The sequence below is a fragment of the Chiloscyllium plagiosum genome, chromosome 1 (assembly GCF_004010195.1).
Source record: "Chiloscyllium plagiosum isolate BGI_BamShark_2017 chromosome 1, ASM401019v2, whole genome shotgun sequence".
Classification (NCBI taxonomy): domain Eukaryota; kingdom Metazoa; phylum Chordata; class Chondrichthyes; order Orectolobiformes; family Hemiscylliidae; genus Chiloscyllium; species Chiloscyllium plagiosum.
Genome location: NC_057710.1, coordinates 135,326,964 through 135,340,369, shown reverse-complemented (window position 1 = coordinate 135,340,369; position 13,406 = coordinate 135,326,964).

Below are 13,406 nucleotides of genomic sequence, written 5' to 3'. Positions count from 1 at the left end.
TTTATACTCAATAAGTGGTCACTGCACCCACTTCACATCTACTGGAATCTGGTGTAAATTAAATCCTGTCTGACTGGCTTGTGGTTTCTGATGCTGCATCACTCTATCATATGTTCCTCTTACTCACTGTTCTCACCTTCCTCCCTGGATGACTGCAGTTGGTCTCCCAGCTCTTCAGAGTCCATCACAGCCCTTCTTTGCTCACACCAGTTGTGCAGAGGACAGCATGCAAGGCACATATTGTCTTGGGTACTGCAGGGCACCAATGGACTGATCCATGTGTCCGCCTATCATCTGTTCCACCATGACCCAGGCTAAAGAATATGCAGCATAGTACCTACACTTGGCCTTAATCAGAGGTTTCATATCAGAGTCATCAGCTATAGTCACAGTGAGTAGCCTTTGTCTCTTAGTGACCATTGATGTAAGCAATACGGTATATCCCATCCTTTATGGTCTCTGACAAGGGGCACCATAAAATATGTCTATAATGGCCTTTGACATTGGGACCTTATTCTGATGAATGTTGAATAAGCCATGGCACTCAAATCCAGTAGGAGATTGAGCATGCTATATGACACCAGTACCCCTTGACACCTAAATCTCTACATGTCCAAGAAAGGCAGCATTGCAGGCCAGAACATGTTAGTGAATACTTCAAGGTCAGAGGAAATCAGCATCATTCTCTTGTGTGGCCAATGGGATCTTAGATTGCATTTGTGAATTGTGAGAATTTTAAGGTCAGCTGTGATTAGTTCTGCGACATGGAGATGCCTACCTTTGATCTGCAATGATCAACAAGGTCAAATTTGCTTGTGACATTGGCATTTTCTTTCCACACAATTGGACACTGCACATATTTCACATGGAAGCTGGTTGTGATTATGGATGTCTTCAATCTATACTGCCTGATAAAAGTAATTGTGACATCACTCACAAGTACAGTCCTTGTGCTTAGACAGAAGGATCCACTTACTCTGGGTGTGAGCGCTGCCATTTTCCATTTCCAGGCCACATTAATGATTCACGAACCCAAAAGAGAAAATGCTGGAAAATCTCAGCATGGCTGGCAGCATCTGTAAGGAGAGAAAAGAGCTGATGTTTAGAATCTAACTGACCCTTTGTCAAAGTTTAATGATTCACGAGTATGGAAGGCAATGTTGGTTGTTATTGGTATAGTGAGTCATAGACTCCTAAAAATACAAGTATCTTACTAAAGCTTTCATCCCAGCATTTGAGCCAATTCCCATTTTCAAACTGTGTTGATGGGGAAATAAAGTGTGGTGATGTCACTGGACAACAAACAGAATGGGTGTAACAGGAATTGTCAATTCATCTAAAAGCAAAATTGTAAGAGTGCAGGAAATGTGATCTAGAAAGAAAAAGTGCTGGAGTACCTTAAGAGGTCTGGCAGCACCTATGGCATGGGAAATATAGTCAACATATTGAGTCCAATGCAGAGCTGAAAGAAGCTAGGGATTAGTTGTTTTTACGTTGTTGACAGAGTTTTGCCTCACCAATGTAAATTTGGCCACATATGAGCAATGATTACACTCAAGCAGATTGAAGGAAGTACAAGTAAAGCTGCTTCACCTAGAAAGTGTGATTGGGGCCTAGGGCAGTGAGGACAATGAAGGTAAATGGGCAAATGTTACACTTCCTGAGGTTGCATGGGTAGGTGCCATGGTGGAGTGAGGAAGTATTCAGAGCAAAGGAGAATTGGACCATGGTGTCACAGAGTGAATCTCCCCATGGAATACTGACAGTGGAGGGAAGGAGATGATGTGTTTGCTTGTGGTATCCTTGTCTTTCATGATTCATCCAAATTGTAGAAAAATAAAGGAACAGGAATGAGCTGTTCAACCATTAGAGCTTAGTCTTACATTCAATTTGATCATGGCTGATCTCTCCAGCAACTCCCCTTTGTTCCATATCCCTGATGCACTCACCTAACAATAAACTATCGATTGGGTATTAACGTTCTCCAGCTCCTGTCAACAAATAATACTACGGAATATATTGAACTACATAAGAGACTCAATATATGTACCTGCCACATCACACAATTTGTTGTATCGTATGTATTCTGCAAAAGCTAATCTTAGAAAGTCTGTAGTTTGTTTATAACCTCCTTTTAGAATTTCCTGCTGCATTCATGTGTGCACAGTTCAAATTAAAGCAACAGTCATTTGGGGAACAGAAAAATGGGGTAATAGAGACAGAAACCTTCACCACAGAAAATAACCTCACCTCTGTTCAGAGAGAGACTAACGACTGTCAGATGCTCTCAAATAAACAAATCCCCCCAGAATTTCATTCATAGACTAACTAACCCGCTAACAGGGTCAATACATAAAGGTCATACCAGTATATCCCACCTCCACCCAGACACAAAAATAAATACCACAATGACTAAATAGGCCCTCACATTTCAGAAAGCCCAAATGACAAACTCCAGCAGAGATGTCCAGTATGTGTGTCTGAAATTAACTGTCTGGTGGACAGCAACCATGCAATTGTGAAACAAAATCTTAGTGTCATTGCTGACCACATGCAAACATTTGTGGACCCAGCCTGGATAGTTTATGGTATGTCCACCCAGACTCACTGAGGCAAGTAACCACTGATGATACTTCCTCCTGAAACTGTCCTCACAGATAGATGCCACGTCAGGCATAAATGGCTAGTGTCTATCAGAGGACACAGAGTCCAGTTAATTGGCAAAATAATTAGAATGGTGGGTGAGGACAATTCTTGTTTTCTTAAGCAACAAATTATTATGATTTGGAATGCACACCCTAAAAGTTTGGTAGATGCTAACTTAACAGTAATTTTCAATTAGAAATTATGTACATTTTGATAAAGAAAGACTATAGGGAAAGAATGAAGAAGGAAATTATTTAGAGTGTTCTTTCGGTAATCTGGTATGGGGCGATGAACCACATGGTCACACTTTAGAATCATAGAATCCCTACAGCGTGGAAATAGGCCCTTTGGCCCAACAAGTCCATACCAACCATTCAAAGAGTCACCTACCCAGACCCATTCTTCTTACCCTATATTTATCCCTACCCTAACCTAGACATCCCTGAACACGATGGGCAATTTTGAATGGTCAATTCACCTAATCTGCACATCTCTGGACTGTGGGAGGAAACCAGAGACTGAGAGGAAACTCACAGGGAGAATGTGCAAACTCCACACAGACAGTCACCCGAGGCTGGAATTGAACCTGGGTTCTTCGTGCTGTGGGGAAGCAGTGCTGAGCCACTGTGCTGCTCATAGTATTCTATACTGTATGGGCTTCATCTTGCATTTGTCAAACTGATCATTGTGCAGTAAAAGGTTAATCACTTAACTGAAAATACTATGGGATAATTCAAATGTCTGTGGAGGAAGCAAGATTTGATTCAATATAGTTTTATGGGCATATTGTTAGATTTAATGCATCTAGTTATTTGATTTTTCCATTTTAAGTTCATTTTGGTTTAATAAATATTCTGTTTAAAACAAAAGTTTAAACATGACATACAACTTTATTTTGTTTATCTTTATTAAGTGAAAGTGATGAATGACCTGAGTAAGAACAGTGTGATTATCATTTAAAAATAATATACAAACAAATTGTCATTCAACTTTCTAATATTTTTGCTCTGCTAGAGTTATATTTTAACAAAAAAAAATCCCTGTTGGAGACAACTAAGGGATGGAAATAGTCTTGTTCATTTTTTATATTCTTGAAGAAACTACTGAGATTATGATCAGCACCTAGTCATCTGCAACAATGCTAATCCTATACACTTAGGCAGAGTCTACATTCCCTTTTCATTTCAAGCCTCTGACTTACAGCAAAGTATAGTGTCAGTGTGTAATGAACTGCATTTCTCAGCTTCTTTTACCAGTAAATGCAGTTGTAGTGTTCCAACCTCTCAGCGAGGAGACTTGCGTTCAAACCCCACCTGCTCCAGAGTTGTGTCATAGAATCCCTGAATGGTTTGGTTAGAAAGAATCTAAGGCCAACCATAAGACAAAACAAGAAAGAGGGAAGATGATGACTATCTGTAAAAGTATACTGAATTTTCCAAAGGCAAGTTTTAGAGCAGCAAGGAAACACATCAGGTTACATGTAGTGTTAAACTGCAGTTTTCTGGTTGAACATTGAGTGACAGATGGGACTGGCAGGAATTGCTGTAATTCTAAAATGATTTTGGACAGCCATTCACTTTCAATCTCCAAATCCAAAGGTCAAAGAGCATGCAACATGAAACTGAAGAAAGTAAGCCAATGGAATACAAGCTGACAAATCTGAAAGTGTGCATTATCATTCAATGCTAGAGACATAGTCCTTTCTGTTTTACTGTGAATTCTGGGTAAAGAACATCAATTTGCAAAAGCTATTCCTTTCAGAAAACCAGAGCTACTTTACATTCCTTACATGAACAGAACTCACTGAACTGATGGGTCCAAGGGAATTTAAAGATAGAAAGGAGGAAGGCTTTAAGTGGTAATGTCCAACAACTCTGATGCAGTAAAAATATCAGATACAGCAACTTTGCAATAGACTATGTCCTGTGTTTTACATTGTAAGATGTGTTGGTATGCGTTCATTCATAATTCTTCATTCACACATTTTTGTCATTTCAGAGTGGTTGATATTACAATATATTTCTGCTTTCTGGGTGTTCATTTGTATAGGCTTTACCATAGCTTTGTTCAACAACTAAATGTTGATGATAGCATTAGGTTTATCTGCTAGTATGAGTTACTAAACACACCAACTTGCAGTATTAATAAATCTTTAACATTGAAGCTGGAGAATGATAGATTGAATTTGAACATTGTTCTTGTAGAGAAGACAGGATGTGATTATCTGTTTCAGCATAAATGTATCATTGCCTTCTCTGAATTAATTTTGCCTTACCGCAATGATTGTCAGGGCAAAATAGCCAAACTGGTTGTTTATTGTTTTCTGACTGAGAGTTTAAATGAGAAAAATACCATTACTGGCAGGCAATTGAGTGTGGAACGTCTATCCAACATGAAGCCAGCGAACAAAATATACAATATAAATTTGACTTCCTAAGTTATTTTTGAAAGACTGCTACAATCCTATGCTACTCAGAATAGAATAGTGTTCTCATAAAGCTCCAGTTGACCACGCCACAAATGATTTTAACTTCTTGAAAATTGGGACTCCAAGATTTTAATACTTGTAATCAGTGGGAACTATTTTCAGATCATAACACAGTGATTTCTCTTGGTAATTGCAGACGCTATCAGGTAAAAGTTGAGAATGTGGTGCTAGAAAAGCACAGCAGGTCAGGCAGCATCCGAGGGACAGGAGAATCAACGTTTTGGGCATAAGCCCTTCATCAGGAATGAGGCTTGTGGGCTGGGGGCCTGATAGATAAATGGGAGGGGGGGAGGCTGGGGAGAAGGGAGCTGGGATTTTGATAGGTCGATGAAGGTGGGGGAGAAGGTGATAGGTCGGAGAGGAGGGTGGAGCAGATAGGTGGGAAAGGCGATGGACAGGTCAAGAGAATGGTGCTGAGTTTGAGAGTTGGGACTGGGATAAAGTTGGGGGAATGGGAACTGACGAAACTGGTGAAATCCACATTATTCCCATGTGCTTGCAGGGTCCCAAGGTGGAAGATGAGGTGTTCTTCCTCCAGGTGTAGGGTGGTTAGAGTTTGTTAGAGGAGACTCAGGACCTGCTTGTCCTTGGCAGAGTGGGAGTGGGTGTTGAAGTGTTCAGCCACAGGGGCATTGGGATTGATTAGTGCGGGTGTCCTAGAGGCGTTCTCTGAAATGATCTGCAAGTTGGCATCCAGTCTCCCAGATATACAGGAGACCACATCGGGTGCAATTGATACAGTAAATTACATTGGTGGAAGTGCAGAAAAATTTCTGTCGGGTGTGGTCTCGAATGGAGGTGAGTGGGGAGCTGTGGGGCGCAGGTTTTGTACTTCCTGCGGTGGCAGGGGAAGGTGCCGGGAGTGGGGTGTGGACTGGTGGGGGGCTCATGGATCTGACGAGGGAGTCGTGGAGGGAATGGTCTCTCTGGAATGCAGATAGGAGTGGGGAGGGAAACATATCCCAAGTGGTGGGGTCTGTTTGTAGGTGGCAGAAGTGGTAGATGATGCGATGTATACAGAATTTGATGGGGTGGAAGGTGCGGACCGGGGGTCCTTATTGTGTTGGGAGGGGTAGGGTTCAAGGGTGGTAGTGCGGGAAGTGGAGGAGATACGCTGATGGGCATCGTTGACCACATGAGAGGGGAAATTGTGATCTTTGAACAAGGACGCCATCTGTGATTTTCTAGTGGAAATGGTCATCCTAGGAACAGATGCAGCAGAGGTGGAAGAATTGGGAATAAGGAATTGCGTTTTTACAGGAGACAAGGTGGTAGGAGCTGTAGTCCAGGTGGCTGTGGGAGTCAGTGGGTTTCTCGTAGATGTCACTCCCGGCACCTTCCCCTGCCACCGCAGGAAATGCAAAATTTGCATCCACAGCCTCCCCCACCCCCACCTCCATCCAAGGCCCCAAAGGATTCTTCCACATCTGGCAGAAATTTACCTGCACCTCCATCATTGTCATCTACTGTATCCGTTGCGCCCGATGTGGTCTCCTCTACATTGCAGAGACTGGACACCAACTTGTATTTGTTTCAGAGAACACCCCCACCAACCAACCCCTCCACTTCAACTGAGCACTTCAACACCCCCTCCCACTCCACCAAAGACATGCAGGTCCTGGGCCTCCTCCACTGATGAACCCTCACCACCCTACACCTAGAGGAAGAACACCTCATTTTCTACCTTGGGGCCCTGCAACCACACGGGATTAATGTGGATTTCATCAGATTCCTCAGTTCCCCTCCCCCCACATTATCCCAGTCCCAAGCCTCAAACTCAGAACCGCCCTCATTCCTGACAAAGGGCTTATGCCCGAAACATCGATTCTCCTGCGCCACGATTGCTGCCTGACCTGCCGTGTTTTTCCAGCACCACACTTTCGATTCTAATCTCCAGCATCTGCAGTCTTCACTTTCTCCTAGCTATCAGGTAAAAATCAGTAAGTCATTGAGCTGGACATTTACTCCCACAGCAATATTTCGGCCAGTGTTCTTCCTCATTCATTCATGTTTATTTTCAGGTCAGCCTTGCAATAGCAAGTATGTCAGTAATTTTCAAGCTTACGGATGCATGAGTTGCCTATCTTGTTATTGTGTCTTGAATGCAATGAAATCAGTTCTCAGAGTGTTAATCTAATGGGTCCAGTACCGTTTGGAAGGATGAGATTTGTCAGAGTCACACTTGGAGTACTGAGTAGTGCTGCTGTCCATATTAGTGAAAGAATATTTAAGCATTGAGAAAGGTACTGATAATATTTACTGAAAGGATACTGGAATTGAGAAGTTATTGAAAATAGGTGCAGGAGTAGGCCATTCAGCTGTTCAAGCCTATATATACCAATTGAGAAAGATTAAGCAGGTGGGAGATCTTTTTTCTAGCAAAAAGAACAATGACTGGTGACCTGTCTAGGTCTTCAGGATTATGAAATTATCTGGTTGGATAAATTTAGATGGGATGTAAGCAATTTTAACCTAATCTAGTTGGATGAAAAGCACTCAGGATATGACAGGATGTTGATTTTCCCTGTCCAGTCCCTCTACACCTACTTAATGTTATTCATTACTTCAATGTAATTAGAATCAGGTGGAAATGAAACCAGTGTTTCACTCCATCCATCACTTTTCCTGATGGTGAGGATGGATTAAAGTTTTCCCGCATTGGGTCAATGTAAAATGAGTTTGTCACCTGACCCAGTGGATTTCTCATATTTTGCCCTAAAATTTCCACTTAGTGCTAAGGCCAAAACTAGGGAGCATAAATAAAAAATAATGACTAATACATTTAATCGAGAATTTAAGAAAAAGCTATTTACCAAGAGCATTTGAATTGGGCATCATTGGCAAAGCCAGCATTTGTTGCTTATCCGTAATTGACATTAAATTGACTGGCTTGATAGGCCACTTCAGAGGGATTTAAGAGTCAACCATGTTGCCATGGGCCTGTCAGCCAGTCCAGGTAAGGATGGCCAATTTCCTTCCCTAAAGGACATTATTGAGCCAGATGGGTTTTTAGAATAATCAGACTAATTTTTAATTCCAGACTTTATCATATTTGAAATTCTGTCATAATGGGATTGAAAATCATGTCCCGATCCATTAACATTGGCCTCTAGATTGTTCGTCCAGTGATATTACTGTTACTCTACCATCTCCTCTCTTCCTGTGTTGAATTTGATGCTACAGCCAATAACAGAGACAAATTATATAAGGGAGGGAAAGCTGGATAAGTAGGAAGAAAAATGAAATAAAATGATATGTTCTTGAAGTTGGATAAAGAGTATTGAGTGGAGACTTGTAGGGAGCATGAGTGTGGGTGTGGGAGTAGACCTGTTATGGTGAGTAGTCATCTTCTGTGCTGCGAATGTTTTGAAATAATTTGTTATGATGATTAGGACATGTTGGCAACCTTTCTGTCAATGAGCCAAATGTTTCTGATGGAGATGATCATTAGTTGGCTTAAGGTGATGAGACTTTACTATTTATTAAAATCATAAATTATCACAAGTTATCAGAAAACACATTCAGGACAACTCAACGATCTGAAGTGTTTGGAAAAAGCTTTGGGGCACTGGGATTCTCTCCAATCTGCCGAATACTAGTGGATCATAACGAATCAAAAGTGGAGCATCTCCCACTTAATGAAATGCCTTGTAATAGGAGTAATTATTTTATTTACAGCATGATGATTACCGTGAGCAATCGTTATTTTGCAAATCACAGCTATTTTAACGGAGGGTTATGCATAAAAAATAAATAGGTTTACACATCACTTTGAATAACGATGAGGGGAATTTGGTGTGAGTGTGCTAATACTTGACTGGTAATATGCACCAATTCTTTAGTGTCACTGTACTCAAGTCTTTTTTTAAAACTGTTGTTACTGTTTTGACTAAATGTAGCAGCGAAAGGGCCACTCTATTTACAGATACATATCCATAAGTCCATAAGTCCCTCCATCGGACCTTATTGCTAAAATATTCAGTTCTCGATCCACAGGCTACAGTCAGTGAAGATTAGGGACAATATTTCATCCTCACTAGCACTCAACACTAGAGTTCGCCAGGGGTGGGTACTCAACCCCCTGCTGTACTCATTGTATACCCATGACAGCATCACCAAATACCAGGTAAAAACAAGGACTGTAGATGCTGGAAACCAGAGTCTAGATTAGCACAGCAGTTCAGGCAGCATCCGAGGAGCAGGAAAATCGATGTTTCAGGCAAAAGCCCTTCATCAGGAATAGAGGCAGAGTGCCTGCAGGGTGGAGAGATAAATGAGAGGAGGGTGGGGGTGGGGAGAAAGTACCATAGAGTACAATAGGTGTCTGGGGGTGGAGATGGAGTTGATAGGTCAGGGAGGAGGGTGGGAAAAGTAGAAAAGAGTACAATGGGTGAATGGGGGTGGGGATGAAGGTGATAGGTCAGAGAGGAGGGTGGAGTGGATAGGTGGAAAGGTAGGGCAAGTCATGGGGACAGTGCTGAGTTGGAAGTTTGGAGCTGGGGTGAGGTGGGGAAATGGGAAATGAGGAAACTGGTGAAGTCCCCATTGATGCGCTGGGGTTGAAGTGTTCCGAGGCAGAAGATGAGGCGTTCTTACTCTAGGCGTCGGGTGGTGAGGGAACGGTGGTGAAGGAGGCCCAAGACCTCCATGTCCTCGGCTGAGTGGGAGGAGGAGTTGAAATGTCGGGCCACAGGGCGGTGTGGTTGATTGGTTTGGGTGTCCCAGAGATGTTCCCTAAAGCGCTCTGCTAGGAGGCATCCAGTCTCCCCAATGTAGAGGAGACTGCATCGGGAGCAACGGATACGATAAATGATATTGGTGGATGCGCAGGTAAAACTTTGATGGATGTGGAAGGCTCCTTTGGGGCCTTGGATGGAGGTGAGGAAGGAGGTGTGGGCGCAGGTTTTGCAATTCGTGCGGTGGCAGGGGAAGGTGCCAGGACGGGAAGGTGGGTTTTTGGGGGGCGGGGGCGTCGACCTGACCAGGTAGTGGTCTTTGTGGAAGGCAGAAAGGGGTGTGGAGGGAAATATACCCCTGGTGGTGGGTCCATTTGGAGGTGGCGGAAATGTCATCGGATGATGTGGTTTATGCAAAATACCAGACAAATGGCATTTACAAGTTTGCTGATGACACCACCATAGTCGGTCGAGTCTCAGATGGCGACAAAACAGATAAAACAGATGGGAGGTGGAAGACCTGGAAAAAATGGTGCACTGAGAACAACCTAGCTCCCAATGCCAGCAAAACCAAGGAACTCATTATGACTTTTGACTGAATGTTACTCATGCCACCACCCCGCCCCCCCCCCCCACACACACACACACATTAACAGCTCAGAGGTGGAATGAGTGGAGAGTGTCAAGTTCCTGGGAGTGGTCATCCACAGCAAGTTTTCTTGCACTGTTCATATGGGTGCACCAGTTACAAAGACCCAACAATGTCTCCTCTTCCTCAGGCAGCTGAGGAAATTTGGCATGATGGCAAATATTCTTGCCAACTTTTATAGGTGCGCCATCGAGAGCATTCTGTCTGGATGTATCACTACCTGGTAGGTCAACGATTGGTGACGGTTACAGAGAGTGGAGAACTGGGACCAGACAATCACAAAGACCAACCTCCCATCTATAGAATCCATCTACCAGGCCCCACTGTCAAGGAAAGGCAGCCAGCATTCTCAAAGATCCATCCCACCCTGGCAATGTTTTTCTACAACCTCAACCATCGAGGAGAAGGTACAGAAGCCTGAACACACACACACACACTAGCCGGTTTTGAAACAGTTTCTACCCTACTGTTGTTAGAATACTGAATGGACTCACAAACTGTTAACATTCGTCGTACCTGTGTTTTTGTTTTTGCTGCTGTTTACCTATTATTTGCTTATCTATGCTACTTAACTATGTGATCTGCCTGTATTGCTCGCAAGACAAAGCTTTTCACTGTGTCTTGGTACATGTGACAATAAATTCAATTCGATTCAATTCTCATCTTTATGTATGTTGAAGCAATATAATTGGACTGAGCTATGGGTAAATGGTGGTCAGGCTTTGCTGCATTAGTGTGAAAAGCCAGTTGCTCACACTGGGCAGCTCTTATTTCATTGCTTGATGTCAAATTAGTTTGATGTTGAAATCCCTTTTGCTCATGCTGAACTACTTATGATAGACTTAATAGGTGTGTCACTCCACAGTCAAACAATAATTCTTTCAAAAGATCTTTCCCAAAGGGCATGCTTTATTTTTGTTCTTAGTACAAATGGTATATAATTTGTGATCACCTGAGATAGTATTGCACAAAGATTCTTGCAATGTAGCGACTATGTACATAAATTTTTAACTGAGAATTCAAATATTTAGTGAATAAATTTTATTGGAGTGTTTTCTTGGCATAAGGGCTGGGAAGAAAAGGAGCAGGGATTAATATAATTATAATGGGGTTACTGAAGAGAACTTCACTACGGTAGTCTTCCCTGTAATTATAACAGGATATCAGAAAAAGAAAAACTGTATCCCAACGTTAAAAGATAAAAGTATGTCACCAGATTAGTGAATCGAATTGATACAGGGTTTTTAGGAAAATAACACAAAAAAAGTCAGCAACTGACAAAAACAGTGGGCTCTTGTAATTTTTCAGTTAGTTAAAATTGGTAGGAATATACTCATTGCTTCAGTTAGAGAGAGGCAAAATCATCTGGGGTTCTGTTCGTGTCCACTCAGCAAAGATCTCTAATTAAATACACATAAGAAATTGGAGCAGGAGTCCAATATGGCCCCTTGAGCCTGCTCTACCATTCAATATAATCATTACTGATTTTTAGTTTCAACTCTACTTTTCTGCCCCCTTGCCACATCCTGAAGAGAGTAACATTCTGTCTATTTAAGCCGGAGGAGAAAGTGAGGTCTGCAGATGCTGGAGATCAGAGCTGAAAATGTGTTGCTGGAAAAGCGCAGCAGGTCAGGCAGCATCCAGGGAACAGGAGAATCGACGTTTCGGACATAAGCCCTTCTTCAGGAGGGTGTCCTGAAGAAGGGCTTATGCCCGAAATGTTGATTCACCTGTTCCCTGGATGCTGCCTGACCTGCTGCGCTTTTCCAGCAACACATTTTCAGCAGTGTCTATTTAAGCCTTAAGGTTCAATGTTGGGAGCCCCAGAACCCTCTGGAGTCTGGAAACCCAAGGATACACAGCCCGTTGTGTGAAGAAATCTCTCCTCATCTCAATCCAAATTAATGACCCCCTTATCCTGAGAATGTTCTCTTATGTACTGTATTCCCCAGCCAGTGTCCTTTCAACCTGCCACGTCCCTTCAGAATCATATATGGTTCAAAGAGACCTCCTCTCACTCTTCAAAACTCCAGCGAATATGAACCCTATTTATTCAGTATCTAATTATTCAACAGCTCTTTCATTGCCGCAACCAATCTAAAGAAACTTTGCTGTACTGCTTCCATTCAAAGTGTATTCTTCCTTAAATACCTATGGGTGTGGTTCCACCAAAATATTGGCTGATTGAATTGAAACTTCTTTGTACTTCAATCAACTTGTAATAAAAGCGAAGATACTATTTGTCTTCCTAATTGCTTGCTGTACTTGTATGCTAACTGTTCAACTCCTGTACAATTTCACTGAAGTTTCCTGAGCATCAACATTTACAAGATTCACACATAGAACATAGAACATAGAACATAGAACATAGAACAATACAGCACAGAACAGGTCCTTCGGCCCACGATGTTGTGCCGAACATTTGTCCTAGCTTAAGCACCCATCCATGTACCTATCCAATTGCCGCTTAAAGGTCACCAAAGATTCTGACTCTACCACTACCACAGGCAGCGCATTCCATGCCCCCACCACTCATTATTGGCCAGTTAACCTTCATATCTCATTTTTCCTCTGCGTATTTCCTTCTTAGTAATCCTCTGTTGCTCTTTAAAAGCTTCCCAGTCCTCAGTTTTCCTAATTATCTTTGCTATGTTCTCCCTTTTCTCTTTTAACTTTATATGTTTCTTAACTTCCCTCGTCAGCCACGGCCGCCCATGCCTCCTCCTGGGATCTTTCTTCCTTTTAGGAATGAACTGATCCTGCAACTTCTGCATTATACACAGAAATATCCGCCATTGTTCCTCCACGGTCATCCCTGCTAAGGTATTGCACAATTGAACTTTGGCCAGCTCCTCCCTCATAGCTCCATAATTCCCTTTATTCAACAGAAATGCTGTCACTTCCGACTGTACCCTCTCCCTCTCAAATTGCAGATAGAAGCTTATTG